We start from the raw sequence: 13,038 nt of genomic DNA, 5'->3' as shown, positions 1-13,038 counted from the left end.
AAGGTTGATGGTACTGCTATGACAGCTCTTACTCTCTCCAGCGTGCATGCAGAAGGGATATTTACCATGCAACACTACTGGGAAAGTGTAATATCTGACACTTCCTGTTGGAAAAGGATTGTAGTGTCCAGCCGCTGTAAGATCAGTCTCCCACAGGGGAACTGTATCCAAGTCCTGGGATGTCCAGCCTGACATTTCATCAAAGCCTGCAGACTTAGTGAAGTGCTTGTCTACTGACAGGTCGTCCGTCATATGGGAATGTGATATTAAGTTCAGCCACCATCCACCCAGCCCCTCTCTGAGCAACATACTCCCAAGAGATACCCATGCTGAATTTGGACTGTAGCTGAGGGCATACTGCTGTTTGCTTCTGAATAGATTTGGTGTAAAGCAAAACACTGTCGAATAGGACAGCAATGACTAAGAAAGGGATCAGATGGATCAGTTAGCTAAAGCATTGACCAGTGATCTTTCTTTGTAATCATTTAATCATTCTTAATCATTAATACTTGTACCAAAGCCAGAGATTTTTCTTGAAAACCCAGCCACAGACTCGTTAGAGTTCTCAAAAATTTATAGCCATAACAACATAAAAGTCAAATTAAACAGTGATCAACACATTACATTGTATTGTATGTATGGCTACATTTTCAAAGGTGACTCATGCTGAATATCCTCATTGGCCATGCACCTAGGGAGAAGCCTTCAGGTATGACTCCTGAGTAATATCATTTCATTGCCTCACCATTCTCCAATATGGTGGCACATGATGATATTGCCTCCTTGTTGTTCTGTGACTTAGATGGTTGCACACTGGCCAGAGATGTTGTGTCCATGACTTCCTGTCTTTGCCAGGTTGAAGTCAGCCACATTAATGAAAACAAATATATGGAGATTCTGTGCTGCATGCTAGCTGCCCTAAAATATTTTGATTACAATAACATACATGTACAGTACATACGTAATCAGTATCAACTACTGTAAAATGTTATGACAACCAATCTTGCAGACTTACTCATCTATTCAGTAATGCAATGGCAAACAATGGGCTGAATCTCTCCTAAACATACCAGGCCTGCAATTGTTTCACCCAGGGAGAATTACTCTGAGAAGGCACCAGGTAAATTTGTTTTATTTAAAAACCTAGTTCATTTCAAAATATGTGCAATTATTGTAACTGATGGTCTTTGCTCCCTCAAATGTTCCATTGCCCTTTATTATGAGGTGTTTGATTTCAGTTAGCCTGATGTAATGTTTTTCTCAAACCATCCCAGCTACTGCCCTCTCCTGGTGGCTGGAAAATAGATTCCTCATGGCCATCAGGATGTGCCCTTCTCTCACTTCTACAAACAAAACAGGGAAAATATAGTAAAGCGATACGGCACAAAGCCTGTGGTAAACCAGTGGCTAGTTTACTGTGACTCTGTGAAATCCCTGTAACCTGGCTATTTTACAGCTAGACAAAAGACAGTACTTGGTACAAGTCATGCACTTCATCTGCGGGCAGTGCAATATGAGAAGTTTTTTGAGCATGCATGTCACAACTTGCTCCACATCCATTACAAAGATGCTATGTTGCTTTGTTAGCATTAATAACAGAATAAATTAGATAAAGGAATAATTTTCAGTAATAATTAAGTTATTTTTAGAGGGGGAAAATATTCTACTCAAAATGCCTACTGGATGGGTGTGTGGGACATGCATACTACTGGCATGGCCTGGAACGGATTAGTGTATGCAGAAACCCTACAGTGCTACTTTGGCAGTGCCAGTGTGGCCTCTGCTAACATGCTCCAGGTGCCAGGGGATGGGCTGAAAGACTATGCCAAAGAAAACTTGTAAGTGGTTCTTACACAAATGTCAAATCTTGCCATGGGATTTATGGTACCACACCAAAGGAATTCTGCCATCCTCTTTTGTTATCCGCATTAGGAGAAAGAAGCATCATAAGCTAAGTGGAGAATTTGGAGTGGTGGCATGAGTCATGCAATGAAATGGATCCAGAACTGCAGGACTTAATCCAGTGGACAGAGGTAGGGACATTAGACTAGTGGAAATATCTACAGCATTAAGAGTTGTGTGGTCTGGTGTTGGGACACACAAGAGCTGTTTGACCATAATTTCAAAGTTCAAATGTCCCACCATTTAATTTCCTCTGCATTGCTTCCACTTTGATATTGATCTGGTCTATATTATTATTATTATTATTATTATTATTATTATTATTATTATTTACTCTTAATAATAATAATAATAATAAATAAACAATTCAGAAATAACCAGCTGTACTGACAGGACTCAGGCTGTACTGTGAGGTGCATAATCTTACAGTATTTTATTAACGTAAAAGTTAACATACTTTGTGTGAACAGTCAAATTTTAAAAATTGATTCAATTTTTAAATTGAACCATCAATTCTGACATATCATATCTCCTTTTTATGTATGAGTATCATATATTAGTTATCACCATGAAAGAAAAGTACCATAACATGAGTTAAGAATATTAAATCTGAATTTAAGATGCATTTGTAACAGAAAAAAGTGATTTGCAAGGGCTGAGATCTTATTATAATTAGAAAGTGGTAAACTAACTGGTTTGTTTTATATTTTTGATTAAAATAGGTAAAATTTTGATACAATGCTGTGCATTTTCCTTGATGGTGTAAGAATTTTAATATAATTTATTCATTTTTAAGGTGCAACATTTAACCAACAATTTGCAAAAGAAAATATATAATTGCAACGAAAGGGTTTAGTGTCTTACAGATTTGCAGATGTGCTCTCAGACATACATTATCAGTAACAATTTACAGTGTATCACATACAGCAGAAAACACAAAGCGATCCTGACCTAGATGACAGACCTTTGAATCATACAATGGGTGCTTGTTGCAATCTCCTGGGGCAACAATATCCAAGTGATCCTGTACACACCTTTGAAATCCTTGTACAGAGCCTAAATTTCACTTAAGGTTACGGTCGGTGCCCTCTTGTTCTGTATTCTTTTGCTCTGGGCAGGTTATTATGTATAGTGTCATTACTGTGTGAGGTGTTGAAATATGGTCAGATATAGTCTGTGATTTTCTGTATGTATTGTTGTTGTGACCTTATTGTATGCAATTTTGTACACTTTCTTTGGATGACTCTGGATAAGAATGTTTGCCAAATTACTAAATGTAAATGTAAAATATAACTTGATATTGTTAGCCATTTTCCACCTTAGATAAAGTCCATAATTATATCTAAGAAAGTTTAAAAGAATTTCATTAGATCACTTCATCCTCCTTGCATAAGCATATTCACAGCCAATACAGACTACAAAAATGAAAATTTCAAAGAAATTTGGATCAATGATACAGTCAACAGGACAATTTTATTAATACAATTGCTAAACATTTTCTGTTAAAATTAATTAGTTGCTGTAAATTGCTGTAATTTGGGGTGAGACAAAAATCATAACCGAAATGGTGTACCATTACAATAATGGGTATCTTGCTTTATTGAAAATCACATATTTTTCAATAATAAACACAAAATAATTTTCAAGTCATATTACTCCACCTCCTCATAGCAAATAAATGTTTCATTAGTCATTCTTTAAATATCTTTCGAAAATTAAACCCGTAAGTAAATAACTAAGGCCTGGCTTCAATTAACATTATATCTTAACACTGCAAATAACTTCAAGTATTACTTCATACAATTCACTTACTTACAAGTATTACTTCAACACAGTTTATAATTTTATTGTGATCATTAAACTTATTGTTTCATTAAACTTACTGTTTCATTCTGTTTAATCTTAATCTTCAAAGTTCAGAACAAATGTTGATTGAACCCAGGCATGTGTTAATCTAATGCTTAATTAAGATGTAGATTCAGCTACTTGTTACAAAAACTGCTTTATGTCTTTATATCCATTTAATCAGAGCACTATCAAGTTTCCACAAATCAAGTGTCAAATAATTGCTTGTGTATAAGAGAAGAGAAATATCATGCACCATGTCATGACATTTTTGTGAAAGGAAATTAATATTTCTCTGCTGTGAAATTGGTTCCTTGCTTTTCAATGTGCATATGTCCTGAACTGTTAAGTGAGGGATAACATAATATTTTATTATTTGTAATCTTACATTTTAACTAAAAATGCATTTAAACTCATACACACAAACACTGTGAAGTAATTTGCATGGAATGCGTTAACTAATGCACAAAAAAAGAAATTAATAAGCATGGGCTTAGGGGTCCATGGACTACACGTTAAGAACCCATGCCTAAATGCTAGCACAGAATGGCAAGTGGCATGTTTTTCATATTCTGCCAATATGAATACAAATATACCCTTATGAGCATTGATTTATTTTCTAATTACCAATTTGCAGAGACCAATACATTGCATATAGAGGAATTTGTATGTTTCATCATGGATAAAATCAAACATCTGTACCAGTTAAATTTGTACTCAACAAAGTACTACCAGATCTACAGCATGACATATGCATGCATTTTCACATATTTTCAATAACAGACCCTCATACATTTATGATGTCAACATATGTGTAGTATGTACTGAGTGTAATATATACCTTACGGTACTGTGCATGCATGCATACAAGGATATCATGTCATGAATAAGACTATAGTTAAACTATAGTTAGACTATAGTTTTTTTTTTTGCAGCAGAATGGATGACATGAAAAGGGACTGCTAAAGATTTATTGTTTAAAACACCACATTTTCTTCTCCTGTTAATTTGTGCCAGTACTGAATATGTATTAACTAGGCCTGCTGCTGTAGGTCCTGATATTCCTGTTTATGTTAGTTTCTGGTTTTGTGGAATGTTCTTTGCTCTCTTCCATTTTCCTAGTTTGTTTACAAACAGGACTTCTGGATTAAAATGTCATAATGTAAGCATATCAACCAGCCAAGTTTAAAAAGTACATTTATTCATTATTACAGACTTGATACTAGAAGATTTGTGACGTACATGCATGTGTAGTCTGGATGGACAGGAATAAGCAGGGCATTCGGTTGACGTGCAGTAATCCATCAGAGACAGCATACCCCTGCTCTGATAAGGTACTGGGTCAGACTGCCCTTTTCTCAGGCTGGTGTGCTGCAGGAATCCACCAGCTCTGAAGTGACCTGGCCCCCGGCAGGACACTCTATCTGCCATCTTGCGGCCTACACAGTATCCACTTCAGATAGCCCCTCAGAGACAACCGACAGGCCTGCCAGAGCACAGACAGAAAGTGACTTCCGTTGCTCAAGGAAGGTGAAAACTCCTTTCCCTCTACTCTCTGAATTCTACATTTTTGGAGTAATCAGTGCTGTACAAAAATTAATTCAACAAGGAATCTTGAATTCATTGATTTATTTGTAAAAGAGTAAAGTTTTAAGATATAGTGTAACTATCCTGATGACAACATGTCTATGGCAAAAACCTCCCCTGGTACAGAGCATTGAATGAATGATACATGTATTGATTGTACTTATAATTTGGTTGGAGGGGGTGGGGTGTATTTCACTTTTTGGTGTTGTTTACTTGTTTGGTCTACTTGATATCAATGGAGATTAACAGTAATACTTGTATGTGTGAACTCCTTGCACTGTCTACAGGGGCTCAAGGAGTGGAGTCAGATTTGGTTAGGGGCTCCAGTGAACTAATCACTGATAAGAGAGTGACAGTCTCCTTTTGTTGGTGGGGCAGAGGTCATCTCCTTAGAATGAAGGGGTATGCAATTACTATCCTCACAGTCTGATTTTACAGATTACATAGAACTAAACTTAGTGGATGTAGACTTTTTTTGCCTACACTGCTGTGCCAACATAACAGACCTGATAGAGCACTGTAACTGGGCCTGTAGTTTGGCTCATGGTTGTGTGGTATGCTATGCTGCAATTACCATTGTCATTTGACAGAAAGGGGAATTCATTTTGGCACTTCAAGGATTGTAATATCTCAGGTTCGTCAGGTGCCTTTGTCAATGCATGGAGTGTGGGAAATTCTAATGACCCTGAAAGACACAGAATGGGTGAAAGAAACATTCTCTTTTCACACTATATGTCACAGGAAACCTGTAAAAATGATAAACCTTCAACACCAAGAAATTTATTCTCATTTTATTAGACAAATTAACAAACACAATGTATTTGTGCTGTTGGTGGTGTAGCTTTAGTTTTCTGGGTAGAACAATTGCTTGTGGTAGATAACCACATGGTGGCATGAGAGAGCAGAGAGAGCCCACATATCCCTCCATTTCAGTCTCTCCTCTAAGATTGATCCTTGCTGGCTCAATACAGCAGCAGGGAGCTGCTGCACTTCCGCTGCCAATTAAAGACAGTGCTTGTGTTTTTCTTCCCCAACCTCTTACGGTTAATTTGCACTGGTCCCCCGCAGGCTCCTAACTTTCTGCCCCAATCTTGTATCTCACTGGACTTTCCCAAAGGCACTCAAAATCCTCTTTGGAGCATCAAGACCTCAAATCCTACACACCTCCCCACATGACCACCCCTTAAATGCGATCTCTGACCCCTCCACTGCTTGTTGCTTGAGAGCTGATTGGACAGCTGCCAGAGCCAATGGCTTGTATGCTGACTCTGATGACTGCCATGCATTGCGGCAGAGAGACTGGAGGTGGGTGGTATGATGGATGTAGGTCTATTGGAACATCAGTATTTTCATTGTTGGCTGAGTCAGGATTAAATTATAAATTGAATATAGTGTTCTAATTTAATAAAATACTCTAAATGCCATACAATAATGTATGATTACATATTGAACTATTTCAAAAGATAAGATAAGATTTGTATGCAAGGATTTAATTATAGTTTAAAAAATTGAGTGAGTGAAATGAGTATATTCTGAAATGTTATTAATTAAATGATTACAAAAGAACTTAAGGTATGTTAAGTAAATGTTAAATGTTCACTCTCTGTGGTTTCATCTTCTCTGTCCCATCTTCCTTCCTCCACTGATGATGAGATATTCCATGAAAAAATGTTAAATTTGAAAAAAAGAAAAAATATTAAGTACAAAATATAAGGAAATATTTAAAATATATGTCAACGCATATTATACATAAAACATCAAAGTAGATCAATTTGTACATACAATGTATTGTGTGTTATATGGAGAATATATTGTAAAATATATTCGCCTAATTTCACATGTAAGTACCAATCACTAATTTTGTTTTCCAGCATTGGTTACATCTGAATGTTTCATTTTTTAACATCCATTCCTCTTTTTTTTAAGGGTATTGCCCAAATCCCATTTATTTTAATAAAACAGGGGAATGGAACCCCTTTTTCTGTTGAACCAGATGTCAATGACAAATGAAATATGGGCAAATCCCACAGTAAGACAGGGGGCTTTATGTTCTGCATGAGTTTTTGTCCATCTGAAATAAATCTTGGTGTGTTCTGTTAGACAGGAAAGTGTTTTCTGCAGAAGGGATTAGTTACTCTGCTGTCTAAAGCCTTGTGTAGTCTGTGACCTGGAGTCCTGCCAGAAAGCTATGGTTAATTCTTATTGGTTTTTGCTAAATATGCGGTATCAAGGGTCCTGTGATGTTGTGCAGACATTGTTAGAATGTTCAATGTTAGCTGGCTTAGTTTTGTGTTTTTTTTTTTCAGTCAGACTTGACCCACGCTGTAGTCCGATTACATGGGTGACAGTTTTCATGGTTAGCAGGTCACAATCCCCAGGGCTGAGGGAAGAGGAGTTGAGTGGCAAGGCATAGCTAAACACACAGCTAAACACGCAGGGGCTGTGGGGTGGACACAAGCATTGCAGTGGGGACAGAACTCCTCTCACCTGGAATGATTGGCCACTCTGTCTAATGCTGAACATTTAGAGTGATGTCATGCTCATTAAAATGCAGCAGGCATATGGTAACAATATATGACATATGACACACAGTATATGTATTTGTATGTGTAAGAACATGTAAAATTTGCTTTTTTGTTTTTATTTTGTTATTTTTGCATCACAGTTATGTGGTGTTGAAGAATATAAAGCCATTTCCTTCAGGGAAATAGAGTATGTGAGGGGAATTTAGTGGGTTTAGAGTGTAGAGGTTATGTATGTGTGACGATGCTGGGAAAGAGGCAGTGGTGAATTTCACACACACACACACACACACACACACACGCACACACACATTCACACACATTCACACACACAGTGATGGGATGCCCTAGTAGTGGATGAGCTCTGAGGTTCTGGCATGGTGCCACTGTGGTTATTTCTGGGAACTCAGGTGGCTGTGCTTTGAAGGACAAGGCCTTATAAAGACGTCCTTCTGAATGGGGTGGAAGCGAGGTTATCAGCCAGATTGTTGCACTTCACAAGGCCAACTCGTTTGTATCTAGTCAGCACCTTGCAACTGCTCTTACGCTGCCAAGCAGAGCTTCCTAATCCAACCGGCGGTTCTTCGATAACATGCTCCTCACGCATCGGATTCCACTCCAGCGCTTAAAATGAGGCGCCCCTATTTTTTTGTATTAGAATTAAAGGGTGTATTTTTGGCTTGTCCACTTCAGTCCTGGACTGCTACTCAACTTTGATGGGATGTTAATGTTGGAGTACTTACAGTGAATCTCTCCTAGTGTTAAGAGTTTTTAGTTCAGACCCATTATGGTCCAATTGAGTGCACAGTGAGATAACATTTTATCCCGCTCTTTTGGTGTAGTATGAAACTAAGTCAGGATGTGGATGGGATATTTTATTCAACCTCTAAATAGCTAAATTGCTACATTAGTGTGTTGCTGTATTGTAGGTTTTCTGACCAGAAAAAAAGGGAAAAAAGGACCAGTGAATTTTACCACCAAAGCTCCATTTTAATAACAATAAATCAAAATGTGTACAGTCACCAGTCAGTCAGATGTGTGTCTACATTTTCACCATCATTCCTCCTTTGTGATCATTTATTATTTGTTTCTGGCTCCCTGTGAGAGCTTTACCATTTCATTTCCTTTTATGAACCAGTCATTCGTCATACACCTCAATGCAATGTTCTTCCTTTTATCCTTCAGTTTCTGTTTGCGTTTCTGTAAAGCATTCAGCCTGTTTTTGACATTTATGCTGAACATTCTCTTATGTAGATGTGAGAATTGCCATCTTTCCTTTTCTTCTTGTCTCATGCTGAGGATTTTTGCAGGCTTTCCTTTGCACGCCTCTTTTTAGCATTTCATCTCTCTGGAGCTAGGCACTTCATTTGTCATATTCAAGTACAGAGAAGTGGTTGAAAAGAATACCAGCGTTTCCCCCTCTTTCTTTCTTTTCCCTCATAGTTTCTCTTTCTCCCTTAAGATACTGCTGCCACAAAGGGTTAAATGTATCTAAGGTAACAAGGCAATCCGGATTATATTATTGCTATAATGCCTCAAAAAAATCAAACATTCAGGTAGTTTTGGAGAAATAGCACTTGTGTGTAATGTCCTTTCTTTATTTTGCCTGAAAACGTAACAATAAATTTTAACTGTGTAGGCATATGTTGATCTTACTGTACATTGAAGACAAACTGAAGAGCAAGCCATTTCATGGGGTACTTGTATTGTTCAAAGTGGGAAGATGCCGATCAATGCCTGAACTCAGTAGAATTCAGTTAAAATGTTTGTTTAATTCCTGTTTTTATTTTTTATGCATTTAGTCTTCTGCAGATGGGATCTGGGCTTGTGTGGTCTTTTAATAATTCTGGTGAATAAATAAAACAGCAAAGCATACATGAACGGCTGCTCAGGGACCTGCAGGCAGTTAAGGAAAGCATTTTTGCAGACGCTTTGATCTTAATCCCTTATAGCTTGGTCCTGACCCTGGTGGGGTGTATTTAGACAACTCTGAAACAGCCCGCAGCTGAGTTGGGGGCAGGCTGGGCTGCCAAAAAGGCCTAAACACTGGGTCCTCACAGTTTACATTACCACTTTCCAAGATTTACAGGAGAGTGCAGTCATGTGGTAGTGGCTGCCATGTTGGTTGGACTGAAAGATGGTAATTTATACTCCACCCCCTAACATACAAGATTGATACTTGTGAATGCAAGCATATATTTTTATGACTAAATGGGCTGTTGTACATGTATGCATTTTTGGCACATATGTAGTTTCTAATACATATGACAAGTTAGAATATGTAAAATTGTTATAAAAAATTATCCTTGTTTTGTAAAGACAAAGCAGTACAAGAACTGATTCCCTCCATGTTGCTGACATCCTCCTGCTGTTAGTTATTCATCCAGTTGTTGTAAACCTAGCTGACTGGATAAAAGTCACCTCAATGTATAAATGAATCATTACAAATTTGTTCCATTGCAATCCATTGGAATGAGTAAAACGTGGAAAACAATATTTTTTGCCACCATAGGGTGGCACTATAATCTTTGGCTTGACTCCCTTCAAACTTACTCAAATGTTTTTGAAGTTGGAAAAGGAAGGGCACGTGCTTGTGTGAGCATGTGTGTAATAATCTTTGTTTCATAGAGAAAAAGAAAAACGGGAACATTAACTGGGAAATTTTAATGAGAAACAGATCTGCTTCAGAAGAGCTTTTTTGCATCAAAATACCCTGTGTTCAGAATCTCCACCTTTGTGTCATTTTTTCAGCAATGTTGCACACCTATCCTACCTGCACAGTAGGTCATATTGTTTATGTCCCTTCAACTAGACCAGACATGGGATTACAGTCTTTTGTACACTTTTAATGGCATTGCCATGACAAAGGGTAGGCATATGTTACTGATACTGGTCCTTCTATTTTTTGATTGAATTTGCTTTTGTTTGATACATAAAGCCCATGAAAACATGGTGGTGTGTCAAGGTAGCACTCATTCCCTCTCCTCAACGATTGTTTGGAGTGCATAAGCTCAATTTATTACTTTGAACCTATTCTGATAGTTCAAGGAAACAAAAGCCTGCACTCTCAATTGATAGCTTAGAACATTTCACTGTTAATATTGTTTGTTTTATTTTAGACATGGACCACCGCAGATGCATTTCAGCATTGCCTTCAGCAGTGTATCAGGGGTGACGAGACGTCAGGTGCACATGAAATAAACTTCTAATAGTTGCTGAAAAGGTAAAAAAAAACTTAACACACTATTTTAACAGTAACACATAAGTTTCAGGCAAAGTGGAACTACAGGAGTGTGTTCTACAGCTAGTTACATCTTCTGTTGAATGTGTAACTGAACGCCTACCCTGAGGAGTGTGGACTGCAGTACTGTGCTTCCTGCCCAGAATGTGTGTGCTGCATGATGCGTTTGCCAATTCCTCTCCCTGGAAGAGGACTGTAATTTGTGTGCCTCCTATTTGGTCAGATTTTGCTTTAACCATAGCATCCATAAATGGGTATGTATTTGAATTTTGATGGAGGTTTAGAAGCAATGCTATTAATTCAAGGAATCAAAGCAGCTCTGTATCCACTCCAGATTGCAAAAGACACAGCATGTATGACTTCTCATTAGCTGTTGGTTTTACACTTCAGTTTAACTTGTCCCAAAATGAAAAGATTCATACACCTAAATGATTGGGTAGATCTTACAGTTATATTTTGTCACTTAGCAGACAGTCTTATACAGTGTGACACTCATGTTATACCCAAAACAAACCAAAGACAAACATCAGCTGTAGTCTCTGCTGTCATGTTTGGTGTTCTCTTCCTTGTGTGAGAGGGCTGTGCTATGATACATGAGACATGATTTACTAGGAGGCCTTGCGGATGATGACATCAGGGAGGTGATTTGCAGCAGGATGGTCTCCTCTTGCCTGGGCAGCTGACCACCAGCGCTGCGTGGCGCCAATGGGGTGTTGGGTAAGAGTGGTGTAGTGGGGAAGGCAGGCAGTGGAGCTGTTACTGCCCTGGCCTAGCCAGTATTCACTCCTGTGAACATGTTGTGGAAGTGTGTGGCGGGCAGGGGCAGACAGGACATGACCCGGGCGAGGCGGCCTTGTGTCTGATAGGAAGACGAGCCATTGATCAAACCACACTGGCCATGGCCCCCAGGACTTCAAAAGGGAAGAGGGGATTAGGTGCAGGCCATACTTCTACAAGATGAATTTAACCCCTCTTGGAATCTGACTTTTGTCTCCTTCTGAGGGAGGTTTTTTTTTAAATGCACATGCTTGTCCTCTGAAGAGGTAAAAACATCTTTCACAAAAGGTTGGTGTTCCTATGGAAGCTTTTGGTTGTTTCTGCAGGGACAGTCTGAGGATGTACAGATGCACAGTAAACTGAAGACGGTATAGATTTCTTTTCCCCTTTGGAATTCTTTGCAATTGAACAATGCACCCCATTCATCCAAAGAAATTATTCATTATTCATCAATATTTTTGTCTGTAGTTTGAAGTAGAGTTATTGCTGGACACATAACTTCAATTGGAAGTGATTGGGAATTTTACTGGGAGATACTCCACTGATGCCATCAGTGCAACTTGCAGGTGTCCGATGAGTCACAGACTGTCTGAGAGCAGTGAAACAAGGAAAATCTCGTCAATGTACCCATTCCTATTCCCAGCTGAACTCAGCCAGTTTTTCGGCTACTGTCCAGGCCTCTGTCAGCAAATGACACGGCTAGCTTCAAACCCCGGATGTAGGGCTGAGCCTGTGTTTAAAATGAACGCCTTGCCAACTGAGCCACCCTGGACCCTTTTTATGATTCTGTGATTTTAAATGGAGGTATATTATTACCCTTTTGAGTGGCTTAATTATGTATTGCAAGTTGTGCAAAATAAATGACATCATTTGGTATGTAACTGGATTGCAGATATTGTTGCACTGCACTCAAGGCAGTGCATTTTGAGGTTGTTTGTGCATCCTTGTTTCATGTTTTTCTCCCTTACCTATTTGTTATATGGAAAAGGACTAAGGAAGGTGTTAGGGACAATTATTTACAGTGACAGCAGCAACAGTAGAGCTGTGGTGTGAAATTATGTACAATAGCATTAATAAAAAATGCAAACAAAAAAGTAATTTGCAAAAGCAAATACTCAAAATATAGAGAAAAATAAAAAAAACATGAACAAAACATGACATTCA

This window comes from Megalops cyprinoides, chromosome 4, assembly GCF_013368585.1.
Source record: "Megalops cyprinoides isolate fMegCyp1 chromosome 4, fMegCyp1.pri, whole genome shotgun sequence".
Taxonomy (NCBI): Eukaryota; Metazoa; Chordata; class Actinopteri; order Elopiformes; family Megalopidae; genus Megalops; species Megalops cyprinoides.
Note: the sequence above shows the minus strand (reverse complement) of the source record.